Genomic DNA, 13498 nt, shown 5'->3' on the forward strand with positions numbered 1-13498 from the left:
CCTCTCTTCCGGTCACTTTCTCCAGATGGCATATATGGTAACATGGATGGTGAGGTCTACCCATAGCTCTGAAGATATAAGGACTTCATCCCATCCATAAACCAAATATTCTAGAGGGCAATAAAGGTTATAGCTGTTCCCCACAACTGCTTTGCTTACTGGAACAATGGCCTGGGGAGTTAAGAGGTGGAAGGCAACCCCTGTAAAATGTTGGAGTTTGTGGTTTTCCACCAGCCCCTGTGGTCCTTGGCCAGTAAATTGTGACTCGTCATCTTCTCTGTCCCTGTCATATATGAGAAACCTGAAGGTGTCTCCCTGACTAGTCCCTGGGGAGCTGTCATCCAGGTGGCCAGGATACAGCCATCGCTACTGGATCCAGTTCCTGGGGGTGGACCAGTGAGGGAGGAACACATTGATGCGGTGTCCCCGGAGAGTGGAAGTGGGACACTAATGAGTGCGATGTGGTATCTCCCTTCTTATAACACCTTTTCCCCGTCCTACCACGTAGAATACTCAGAAACTCTGCTTCCATCCCCAGTTTTCAGACAAAATGTCATAAATCAAAAATGTATCGTATACTGCCCAGTAAAGGATACAGGTATAACCATAAAGAATACAATTGATAGGGTTCTTCTGGATCCTTGAGGCAAAATGCTTGAGGGCAGTGAAGTCAAAATAGACCTTCCAAATGATACCACTCTCTGACTAATAAAACAGGCAGAGGGAGGAATTACTGGAAAGGGCTAGGGAAAACCAGCGGAAGTCAGCCTAGGATAAATTAAGGAGTAATGAATACGTATTCCAACATTAATTCTCACTAATAGTTCAGCAATTAGGACAACAACACTAACCTGTGGATGCTGATAACTGGAGGCTCCGACAACAGGTCTCAGAAGTAATCCAATATAGAACCAACGAAAAAGGAGGGAAGGTTAGTAAGGGAAACTTATCCCGAACGGCACAAGGGTCACGCTAGATACCGGGTTGGTGCACCACAGGATAGCGTCCAAAGTAACATGCACAATCACCTTCCTAATTAACAGTTGTCGGCAGTCCTTCCCTTCCCATGTAGCACAAAAGAAAGAGTCAAAACAGAAGATAGTAATCCCCCTGTTCTGTCATCACAGGTGACAGGATTCAATTAGATTGTAGCACAATAACTTGCATGTGGATTTTATGCGTGTTAATAGTACACGCAGCCAGGAAAGCAGCACGTTGATTTTCTTCCACGCGACAGCACAAGTTAAAGAAACCGCATGTGGTTTTACACACAGCAATAATACACACAGCCAGGAAAGCCACACGTTAGTCTTTGACACGCGACTGCAAGAGTTCAGGAAGCCGCGTGTGGATTTTACATGTGGCAATAGTACACGCAGCCAGGAAAGCCGCACGTTAGTCTTCTACACATGACTGCAAACGTTCAGGAAACCACATGTGGATTTTACATGCGGCAATAGTACACACAGCCGGGACTGCAAGAGTTTGTGTGTGCATGGAAAGCCGCACGTTGTTCTTCTTGGACGTGGCTACGGAAGTTAGCATGTGGAAAATTACACGCAGACAAGGAAAACTGCCTGTTCTTTCTTGGAGGCGGCTACCGGAGTTCGCGTGTGGGATTTACACGTGGAAGGAAAACCAAAGAAGTTGCTGAAGAGATGCAAAGATGCAGATCAAAGTTTCAGCTACATGACTCCATGTTTGTTCAATAAGAAGCAGCGAGCGACGTCCAAACACTGCTTATAAACGTAAAGTGGAACCCACGTGACAATCTCAAATCACGTGATACTAATGACGTGTATAATGCAGACGTCGTTTTCCGGGCAAGGTATCAAACAGCCTCCATCTAGAATAGAAAGGCTTTGCAGTTCTATGGGCATAAACAAGTCTGTGCGCAGAGTGTGTAACAGGCCCAGATGCGACTTGACTGCCATGCATGACACACAAACACTTTCTTAGACTGTAACAAACTATGGACTAACACCAGAGCCATTTACCTGACATGTCCTAGCACAAGTGTCAATGCAAACAAAGAGATAAGGGTCTCGACCCCCTCTCCCGAACCACAGAAGCCAAATAGATTCGATCCTCCCACCTTGGTTAGCACGGGCGCCTGAACTAATGACACAGGGAGCCACGTGTCAGCCAATGGGGGGAAGACGGAGTTAGGGAAAGGGGAAGGAATGACAAAGGGAAGAAGGGGAAAACATAACATGCAAGTATAACAATACCTAATTCCCACTTACTACACTTGTATCTGGAATTAAACACCTAAACAAAACCTGTCCTGACCTAACCTCCAAAATGATACCTGAACCTATGAAAAAGTATATTCCTGCTGTTAGCATTTTCTTACATAATGAAAGCACTCATAACATGACTTTGAACACACTGCACATAGTGTTAGAAACTCAAACATATTGGACACAAACATGTGGAAGATAATGTGTACAAACAGACTTTTGCACATAAAGCATGATGGCACAAACTGGGATGAAGCACATTAGACTCATGGCCACATGGGCACAATGAAGCAACACACAAATGCTGCACATTTAGTACATGAAGTAAAACTAAGACATAACACTTCTGGCCTGCCTGACGAGTAATTCAGCATGCTTTTGAATCCATATATAAATGTGGTCGTGTGTTTCCTCACATGTGCACCCAGAACAAGCTGCATATAAAAGTTTGTAGCCAGAAACAGAACACAAAAGATAATGCACTTAGCTGATGGCCCGGGCGCCTCCCGAGGACACCCGGACCCTGAAGATTGTTGCTTCCAGAGAACACCCCAAGCCGCTTGTAAATCACCGCCGCGGCCCGGCGTCTTCTACTTAATTCTTATCAGGTCCTGCAATCACGGCTGACGCCCACCAGTCCTCCGGCGTCCGAACAAAAGGCTTTCCTCCTCACGTCTCCAACATGCCGCCAGTGCACATAATCATTAATTATCTGCACAGTGGCACGGGCGGTTGGAGTCTTTATCCCATTCCTGATTGCCAGCTGGAGATTAGCACGAACACACAGAACTACAGAATTCCCTAGACATGCTGGGAAATGTAGTTTTTATCACCAAAGACCGCTATTTTCTGGCTGTAAAACACCTTCTTTTGCCCCAAACTCCTATATTCCTGACACCAAGGGTCAGGCAAAGTCAGGTAATTTGCCCAAATCACACACACCTGACAGCCCTTTGCCTTCCCATGGAGATAAAAGATGGTGCACAAGAGCACATTACGAGCAAGGCAGACCGCACAACGAGAGAGCTATCCAAGTATGGCAGTTCAAGAGGAGGAAAAAGGCGGCGAGAACCAAAGGGGTGACAAGTTGAGAAGCGACCTTGCCCTTTCTGACCCAGACCCATGAAGCCTCAGTGGAAGGAACCATAAGACCACGAACAATAACCAGCGTGTATTGCAGCAGATATCAACGGTACACGGATCCCTCCTGCGCTGATAACCAAGCAAGGGAGAGCCGCTTGCTACCGTGGTACCGTCCTTAACTCCAGGGACAAGAGAAGCCAAGCAGTTCATCACAGAACTGTTAATAACATGGGAGAAAACCAGTTGCAGAGGGCTCCGGCACCACATGGGTGCTCACTCAAGAGACTCTAGTTGATTCCTTGCTTTTGTTGAAACTACCAATACCAGAAGGCCCTAGGAGAGCCGTAAGGAAAATGTCAAAGTGATCAAACAGGGGTCTAGCAAAATCTCCTGTACAGTCAAATGTCTTTGACCAACGAAGCATTGGAAAACTAAGGTAAGAATCCTGCATAGTGAGAAAGTAGAAGGAACAACAAGGCTGGCAAACGTGAACCCGGCGGAGGGATGCCTGCAGAACGGGGTGAAGCATGAGGCCCTAATGAGCATTGTGTTGACAAAGAGTGAACCTGACAGAGGGATGTCCACAGTGGATTGTCTAAGAGGACATTAAGACTTGTGAAATGCAACAGATGAAAATGTTTTTGGAAAAGCCGTAGTGAACCCGACAGAGGGGGGCTGACATTCGGAAAGGGTCTGAGACCAGAAGAGGGGGATTCAGGCAGTGAAAAGTCATCACCCAAAATACATACGGAAAGGAATTTTTTGTTTATTATTTTGAACAGATCAGGTCCTCGAGGCAAGAGACTTTTTGTGGAAAAGAGACTTCAGCACCGAACGTCCTGATACTTGAGAACAGAGCTGTTGTCTTGTGCTGGGAAAGCTTGAGTGTGTGCTGTGCTCCAGAGTCACGCCTTTCCTCGTTCTCAAACGTGGCAAAGGGAGATCTCTGGCTACCACATCCTGACTTATCATTTATGAACACGTCTTTCTTTCTTGTGACCATTATCCCACACTCTTTTTGTATTTAGTTGTAAGGATTGGCAATAGTTTTTTTTTTTTAGTATCGGCCATTTTATTTTGACAAGATGCCACTAGGACTGCCTTATTATTATTTGATGGTCATAGCTTGCTCCCATCTTAGATTTAGGTTTAGATTAGGCGTTTTTCCAACCTACCTATACAGTTTAATAAACACCCTTGAACTGTGATCACTTGTGTCTGTCTTTACTGTTGCACCATGAGTTCCTTACATATGGTTTCAGAGTGGGATGTGACTCAATTGAAACTAATTGGGGCACCCTACGATTTAAAAAAAATAGCCAGAGAGCGTCTAACCCTTCCAGCGCCTCCAAGGAATCAATATGGTTTCATATCTGTAGCAGTAGGGAAGCTATTATTCCCACCCCCCCCCAATCTGGAAAAGAGGAATGATTCTTACAGACTTGGTTTTGATACCCCCTCCGGGATGCAACATAAGATTGGCCCCGAAATATGGACTAGCGTGGAAGTTCAGAATAAATGTCTTAGCAGGCGTTACTTATCCCGACTTCCGGGGAGATGCGAAGGTACTGTTCTTACAGAATCATGGTGAGATCCCCTTTGAGGTACGCCGTGAAGATCAAGTTGTCCAGATATTTTTGGAAAGAGCTCTATTTCCTCAGTTTAAAGAAAGTGAACCAGATAAAATAGAAAGAGGTAACAGGCTTTGGCGGAGCTGATAAATCTCTTAACATCGAAGAAAGGAAGTAGGAAGTGAAAGAACAAAGAAATATTGAGGCTGAGTACCACAAAAGAAATACATCAATCACGGGCTGAAAAGATACAAGTATCTTTTATTACTGTACAGTTTACAAAGAAAAACAGATAGCTATCTGGCTCCCAACACCTCGCAGTGTGTACCAGCCGACACAGTGAGGAGAGAGAGAGTTCTGGACATCTAAACAAAAGCATATTTATACAATTTCTACAATATTGTCCAGCCTCTCTTCACGTTAATGTTTCACGGGCTAGAGTTTGTGCCTAGTTCGATCGACGTTTACTCTGCATTGTTTCGATGTTTATATGAGGATGAGGCTTGTGAGCGCAGACAACACTTAAATGACAGTTCATATGAAGCTCAAGTTCTCTTTGAACAGTCGGCTCGACTGCAAGACAAAAACACAGTGCACTATTTTAGAACATGGAACATGAGTTGAAATCAAAATTGCGGATAAGTCTTAAAATGGCGGCGAAGTTAACCTAAAATTGGAACTTTGCAACACGGTTTTCCGTGTAACGCGAATGGCCTTAGGCCAATATTGATAATAAGGAGGGACTATATGATTACAGTTAACAAACCCTCCTTTTGGCCTAATCCAAGAGCTTTACTAAGACATTTGCTTTACTCAAAACCCCACATTTTCAATGTCCGTACATCCTGAATGACATTCATCAGATATATCAATCACCATTAGATCCTTGACGGTAATATGCTTCATCACAAAAACATGAGTCATTTTCTCATTAGTCATTTTCTCGGGTGCATGTATTTTTGGCCCTAATGTACCTACTATTTGCGCACAACATCCCCCTAACATCAAACATATGGCAGGAAGACATCCCAACGACCATACAAAGTCCCAGAACCAAGCTCTAACATCCCAATTTCCCTTGGAAACATGTACTTCTGTACTTAGGACGTGCAGATTTTGTATTGCCTTGAATATGTAGGGGAGGAATTAGGTACGAAAACACAACAAGCAGATCCCACCAATTTACATACTCCACCACGCTCAGTCAGGATGACGTCTAACACCATCCGGTTCTGTAGAGCCACTAATCTAATTGCTTTCTGTTCTAACGTCATATTGTAGAGTATATTGGTGTTCCGGTTAATGGTTTTCTCCAATACTCTTGCCAGTCTCCTAATATCCTCGGAATTCACCAAAATGGTACAAAGGATTTTGCTACATCACCCAGGACCTGCGAAGGAGTATCACCGTCCTCGTCCAGCCTGGGACGAGCTCTAGAGACCTCAGAGCAGAGGTGCTAGCTACAAATACCACTGGTAGCAAGATACCCAAATAACAGGTACCCTGCCAATCTCTAGGGAGCCAAGGATAAGCTTCATTGCCACAGACAAAATAAACGGGATCACCTACATACAAAGGTCTGTCCTCATTAGTAAGATTTGCAATATTGGTACAACCCTCAAAAGTACCCATTGACTGAGAACCATCCCTTTGTATGCAGAAGGGAACAGAGTTGGGGTTGTGATTGATAGTATAAGAAGAAGGCATGGCATCCCGGTTGCCTACGGGAGCCATCTGGAAAGAGATTAACGATTGGAAAGGTCTAGAAAGTCTATCGGAAGGCCTAATAGAAGCAACATTGAGCTTGCTCCTATTTGCAAAAAGGGACCATCCCAGAGGCGTCAGGACTCGTCTTTCAAACTCATTCAAATTAGTCCCATCGAAGTTCCCAGAGATGCTATCATTCCAACGACCAAAGGATAGTGCCCTTAGAGAGGCATAGCATGCAGTAGTTAAAGGTAAAGGATGAATATACCAGCTCAACACTTTTTCCCTGTGCTGTGTGTCATACACTCAGGGAAGAATCCCTCCTCACTCACAGCTCTGCATACCCCTCCTGGAGATAGGGATGCCGAGACTGCCCAGAATGCCCACTACACAATCGCCTCCTCATTATGCCTCGTTACCTGTGGTGCGTGGGAAACGTCAGCCTCCGTGGCCTAGTGTCAGCCGCAGGAAGCGGCTTAGTTCGTTACGCCGTTTTCGCTGGCAGCTGCCGTGGAGAATACGAACGGGCTGGAGCAGCCAATCGCGCCCGCTTCCTGGTTTTGCGTCGGCATCCTGATCAAGTGTCACGAAACCACATCACGTGATCGGATGTCGACGGACATAAAAGCCGGGAGATTCAAACGCTCCTCGCTTCATAGCTGTTTTCTACACTGTTAGGCGTTTGCGTTACGGATACTTTTGTTCAAGACCTCAGCTTACGACACTCGGACTGGCTTTCTTGCTCCTCGAAAACTCTTCCCTGGATATCGCTCGAACTTTGATACTTGGACTTTGGCTAAACGGAAACGGACTGGCTTTGGATATTCCTTTTTCTGAATGTCAACCTGGACCTCGATCCTCGGATCATTTTGCTGACTGCTTTTGGATTCCTCGAACCACGTTTTGTCACAGTACTACGAAAGACTCTAGTCTCTCAGGTGATTCTCCCAGAGTCGTCGTTTCTTCATCTGGCTTTCAGGATCGCTGGCTTTCCCTCGTAGCACAGCTATGAATACCATAGCCCTTGACTTTGAACTTAGGTAAGCCTTATTCTAGTACTTATCAATGACTCAAGGTACTGTTATTGCTTGTGTTAACCTTGCCTTCCTCCCAACAGCTTTGGGGTTCTCGACGCTGCTGATCCTGTGAAATACCATCCACCTGTGGTCCAAAGACTCGCACAGGGAGTTTGTTCTACCTTTCTGTCGGGAACAAAGGTCCATACTCTCTTCACTACGTGGCAAGTCACGACACTGGCAAAATCGCATGGGTCGCATTCATGATTAGCAAAAGTGTATTATTGTGGTAACTCTGTCTGTGTTGGGAATCCCTAGAAGGTAGAGTGTGCAGATGCACGAAAGGAGAAGACATAGTGGGAACAATCTCAGTAGGTAAAAATGTCTCAAGTGGATACACCCCATCAATATACCAAAACCCAAGAGCGATCACAACTGTTAGACAAGTTAACATTATGTCACACTGCTGAGACCGTGGAAGTTATGGGCAAGATGGAGGCGCTACTAGGTCCCAACAGTCTGTCTGTGAGCGGTCCAGTCTTTTTGTTGCTGCTGCATTTAAGGAAGCCACGCCCCCTGCGAGTCGCGTTGCAACTCGCTATGCTGACTTTCGATTTTGTGCCTACTACCGTTCCTGACATACCGAGCTCCTCTTTTGTTTTCTCGGTTAATCTCCGCGGCCCTTCGCCTTCTCGTTAGGCGACGGCCGTTCTCTCTTGCCTTTCCTTTCCTTTCCCCTTATCTGGTCATCGGTTCCAGCCTAGCTTCGCCCCCCGTAGTACCCTCTACCTCGCTCGGCTGGTACCTGTCTTCCCCGTCGGCGAGGTTCCGGTTTTCCGGTTCCCTGTTGCTCGGGGTCTTTTCCGGCTTCCCTCGGTCTTGCCATCCCTCTCTTTCACCCCCTCTTTCTTTCGCACTCTCACATTCACTCGCTCTCTCATTCATACACTCTTGCATTCACTCTCTCTCTCTCATTCGCGCACTCCAGCATTCACTCGCACTCTCATTCATACTCTCTCGCATTCCCTCTCTCTTACTCTCACGGACTCACTACTGCTCTCTATTGCTCACGAGTTTTCTCTCTCTCTCTCCCCATACCTTTACCTGTCTACCGAAACAACTTACCTCCGTTTGCAGTCTTCTGTGCCTATGTTTGATCCTTCGGAAGCATAGAAGTTCTCCTTTGTAGCTCCACACTCCATCGCCTCTCCCAGGGCTCCTTCATCCAAGCCAAGGAATCACAGTCCGGTAGCTGTCATCCATTGGAGTATCAACTGGACATTGACCTCAAGACTTTTAAAGCGTCTGGATCCGCAATTCCTCCAATCTATCCTCGCCTGCAGCCTCACAGGGTTTTTTCTGCCTTACTGGCTTTTTCCCTGTTTTGGGAGGGGCGGACTCCCCAGGGTTCACCTGACGGTTTATTCCAATAACGGTCAAGGTGGCCTCCGGGGAGACCGTCCCTATCTCTTCGAACGCAAGAAGGGGAAAGGACTCCTTAAAAAGGATACTGAAGAGGAGAGAACCCCGAAAGACCGGAGGAGAAGACAGAAAGTCGCCAGTCACAGTGAAGACCAAGGTGAGGAGACTCCTGGGGAAGGAACTGTGGGAAGTGGCTTTGACAGTTTGCAACGCCGAACGAGTACGATGGCCTCCTTGGAACAATACCAGGAGATGGTAACAGCGATTCAGGGTCTCCAGGCGGAGGTCCAGAGCCTTCGAACAGAGAACATCAACTTACGTCAACAGGTGGCGGCTCGAGAGGATTTCCGAGGTGACCTGCCTCCCCTGACGTTCTCCTTCGGGAAGTATGATGGCAGTCCGCAACTCCTGAAAGAATTTTTGGATGCCTGTATGATTTACTTTACCTTTCGACCTAAGGCCTATGAACTCGATAGGGCCAAGGTTGGGTTTTTGGTCTCCAACCTAGTGGGCAATGCTTTGGCCTGGGCTACACCACTGATAGCGCAAGCAAATCCTGCGGTTAATGACTACGCACAGTTCACTCAATTGTTGCGGGACAGATTTGAACGACCAGAGGTCCAATATTCTTCTTATGAAGCCCTCCTGGATCTCCGTCAGGGAAGTCAAGGTGTACAGACATACGCCTCCGCATTTATGAAGTTGGCTACGGAGGCGGGGTGGCCAGATTCTGCCCAACAGACCCTCTTCCGACGAGGATTACATGATGAACTCAAGGACGAACTAGCCCGGATGGCACGTCCTGCTTCCTTTCCAGAGTTGGTCACGATGTCTCTGCAGTTGGAGTTTAGATTGCAGGAGCGAAGATTAGAAAGGAGGAGGTTCAGACCACATCAGACTATCGGAATACCCGCCTCAAATCCTCCTACTCGATCGCAGACAGAGGAACCTATGCAAATAGGATCAACTAGGGGCCCGTTGACTCCCGAGGAACGAAAAAGACGCAGAGAACAGGGTCTTTGCATGTACTGCGGATCCTCTAAGCATCTGCTTAGGAGTTGCCCCGAGGTACCCCCGAGACGGTCGGGAAACGCATCTCCCCGGTCTTGAGCAGGGAAAGGAACCGGGCGGAATTGATTAATCCCTGCAATTCCAGGCAGCAGGATAAGCCGAAAGAGGACCATAGACTCATGGTATTTACAGTTCATCTGACTTTCGGATCTCTTGCTTCACTAGAAACCTTGGCTATGCTGGATTGCGGTGCTGCTGGAAACTTTATTGATATTCAGTGGGTTCAAGAACAAGCTATTCCCCTACTTCAGAAAGACTGTCCTTTACCGGTAGAGGGTGTAGACGGAGCTCCTCTCTCTTCTGGACCTATCATTCAAGAGACTTGTCCAGCCACTATGTCTTTGTTTCAACACCAGGAACAAATTACCTTTGATGTCATCAGAGCTGCCCATGTTCCCGTCATCCTGGGCATACCCTGGTTGCGCAAGCATAATCCCAGGATAGACTGGGCTACTAATACTGTAAGTTTTCTGTCTTCATATTGTTCCACTTCGTGTCTCCCCCAGACATCTCCTTTCAGGGGGAAGGGGGTTGCTGTTCCAACCTCCTCGTCAGTGGTTCAAACGATCCCTCCTTATTACCAGCAGTATGCCGAGATCTTTGAGGATATACTACCCCGTACTTTACCCCCACATCGAGCAGAGGATTGTGCCATCAATTTGAAACCTGAAGCATCGGTACCGTTTGGACGCATGTATCCGATGTCCCTACCAGAAAGAAGGGCATTGAAGGAGTATCTAGATGCTAATCTACAGAATGGCTTGATCCAGGAATCTCGCTCCCCAGCAGGGGCTTCAATGTTCTTCATCCCAAAGAAGGGCTCTGCTGAACTCAGGCCGTGTATAGATTACCGAGGATTGAACAGCTTGACTATTCGAGACAGATATCCTATGCCTCTCATAAAGGAGGTACTTGAAGCAGTAGAAGGAGCCTCTATATTCACCAAATTAGACCTTCGGGGAGCCTACCATCTGCTGAGAATAAAGAAAGGGGATGAGTGGAAGACGGCCTTTCGAACTCCTCTGGGACATTTCGAATATAGAGTCATGCCCTTTGGCCTGGTGAACGCCCCGGCAGTCTTCCAGCGCTTTGTTGATAAGATTTTTTCCGACTTGCTGTATGCCTCAGTGGTGGTCTATTTAGACGATATTTTGGTCTTTTCCTCCTCTCTCTCGGAACACCGAAGGCATGTCTCCCTGGTCCTCCAAAGGTTAAGGGAAAATCAGCTCCTGGTCAAGCCAGAGAAGTGCACTTTCGAGGTTGCCTCAGTGTCATACTTAGGTTTTATCGTCTCAAAGGAGGGGGTACAGATGGATCCTGAGAAGGTAAGGGCAGTCCTTAGATGGCCTGTTCCGAAGAGTCCCAAGGACATACAGAGGTTTTTGGGTCTTTCCAACTTTTACAGACGATTCATCCCTAACTTCTCTGACATAGTCTTGCCCATCACTCGTCTTCTAAAAAAGGGCCAGAAGTTTGAATGGGATAAGGATGCCGACCAAGCCTTCCTGGTACTCAAGAAAGCCTTTACTACTGCTCCCATTCTGGTGCAACCTAACCAATCTCTCCCCTTTGTGGTTGAAACGGATGCCTCTGGAGGGGCCATTGGAGCTGCCCTCCTACAAGTCGGCAATGATGGAGCGGAACATCCGGTGGCTTATTATTCTAGAACACTTACACCTAGTGAAAGGAATTACTCGGTGTTGGAACGAGAGCTACTGGCTATCCGACAGGCCTGTATTGAATGGAGACATTTGTTACAGGGAGCTGCCCATCCCTTTCTGGTTCGTACTGACCACCGGAATCTGAAGATATTGCAGCAAATGGAGTGTCGCAATTCCAGACACGCTCGATGGGCCTATTTCTTTTCCCAATATGACTTTGAAATCTCATATCTTCCCGGAAAGGAGAACGCTCTAGCGGACGCTCTCTCTCGGAGCCTGGAGTACCATGAGGAAGAGAAACAGGTCCAGGATGGGATACCTGCTGGCAAGAGAATCCTGGGAATGGTCAGCTCTTTCCTACAAGAAGTAGAGCTTGCCACTGATCATATCGATGTGTCTTCAGAGTATCAACCACTCCTGGTGAAGAGGGGTGGGTTGTACTTTCATCAAGGCGCCCTATTTATACCGTCTAAGGAGTTCCAAACGCAAGCCCTATATTGGTGTCACGACCTTCCGTCTGCGGGTCACAAGGGACAGAGGGCAACCCTACGCCTGGCTTCTAGATATTTCTGGTGGCCGACAATGGTAAAGGACACTAAGGCATACGTGATGAGTTGTCCAGTATGTGCGGCCAACAAGAATACCACTCACAGACCATTGGGCCTGCTCCAACAAGAGCCTCTACCGTCTCAGCCTTGGGTACATGTATCTACCGATTTTATTGTAGATCTTCCCCCCTCGGGGGATACACAGCAATTATGGTGACTATTGACTCCCTGAGCAAGATGGCACATTTCTCTCCCTTACATGGCTTGCCTTCCGCCCCCAGGACGGCCGAAGTATTCCTGAGAGACGTAGTGAGATTACATGGCTTGCCTCGGACCATAGTGTCGGATAGGGGAACCCAATTTACCTCCCGTTTTTGGTCAGCGTTATGCAGCTCTCTGGGGATTCAGAAAGCATTGTCTTCTGGTTACCATCCCCAGAGTAACGGCCAGACCGAACGCTTAAATGCAACCATCGAACAATATCTACGTTGTTTCTGCAATCAGGAGCAGGATAAGTGGCAGTCCTATCTAGCACTGGCAGAGTTTACCTACAACAATACCCAACATTCTGCTACAGGCATCAGTCCCTTCTTTTTTACCTACGGGTATCATCCGAGACATATTCCTCTTTTTGGGATTCCTCCTACTACTGTGCCCTCGGTGTATCAACATCTTCATGATCTCTGTACCATCCAAAAGGAAGCTGTACAGAAGTTGGAGGCAAGCCGGATACGTTACAAGAAGTATGCGGATAAGAAGCGATCCCCTAACCCTAACTGGGCTGTAGGAACCAAGGTGTGGTTATCAACCAAATATCTCCCGCGTTGGGTTCACCCAGGAAAATTCTCGGCCCGCTTCATAGGTCCTTTCCCTATTTTGTCCCAGGTAAATCCTGTGGCCTTTCGGTTACAATTACCACCCAGGATGAAGAGGATTCACCCTGTTTTCCATACGTCTCTCCTAAAGGCTTATTTTCCCGATCCTACGAGTCATCGTAGACCCTCTTCTTTAAGGATCGAGGACCCGGACCCTGACGAGTATGAAGTGGAGAGGCTGGTGGATTCCCGTTACAGACATGGCACTATACAATACCTGGTCCATTGGAAAGGGTACTCAGCAGCAGAACGATCTTGGGAGCCCAGACGTAACATCCATGCCCCACGCCTTCTCAGATTA

This window comes from Ambystoma mexicanum, chromosome 1q (assembly GCF_040938575.1).
Source record: "Ambystoma mexicanum isolate Mex_15411 chromosome 1q, UKY_AmexF1_1, whole genome shotgun sequence".
Lineage (NCBI taxonomy): Eukaryota > Metazoa > Chordata > Amphibia > Caudata > Ambystomatidae > Ambystoma > Ambystoma mexicanum.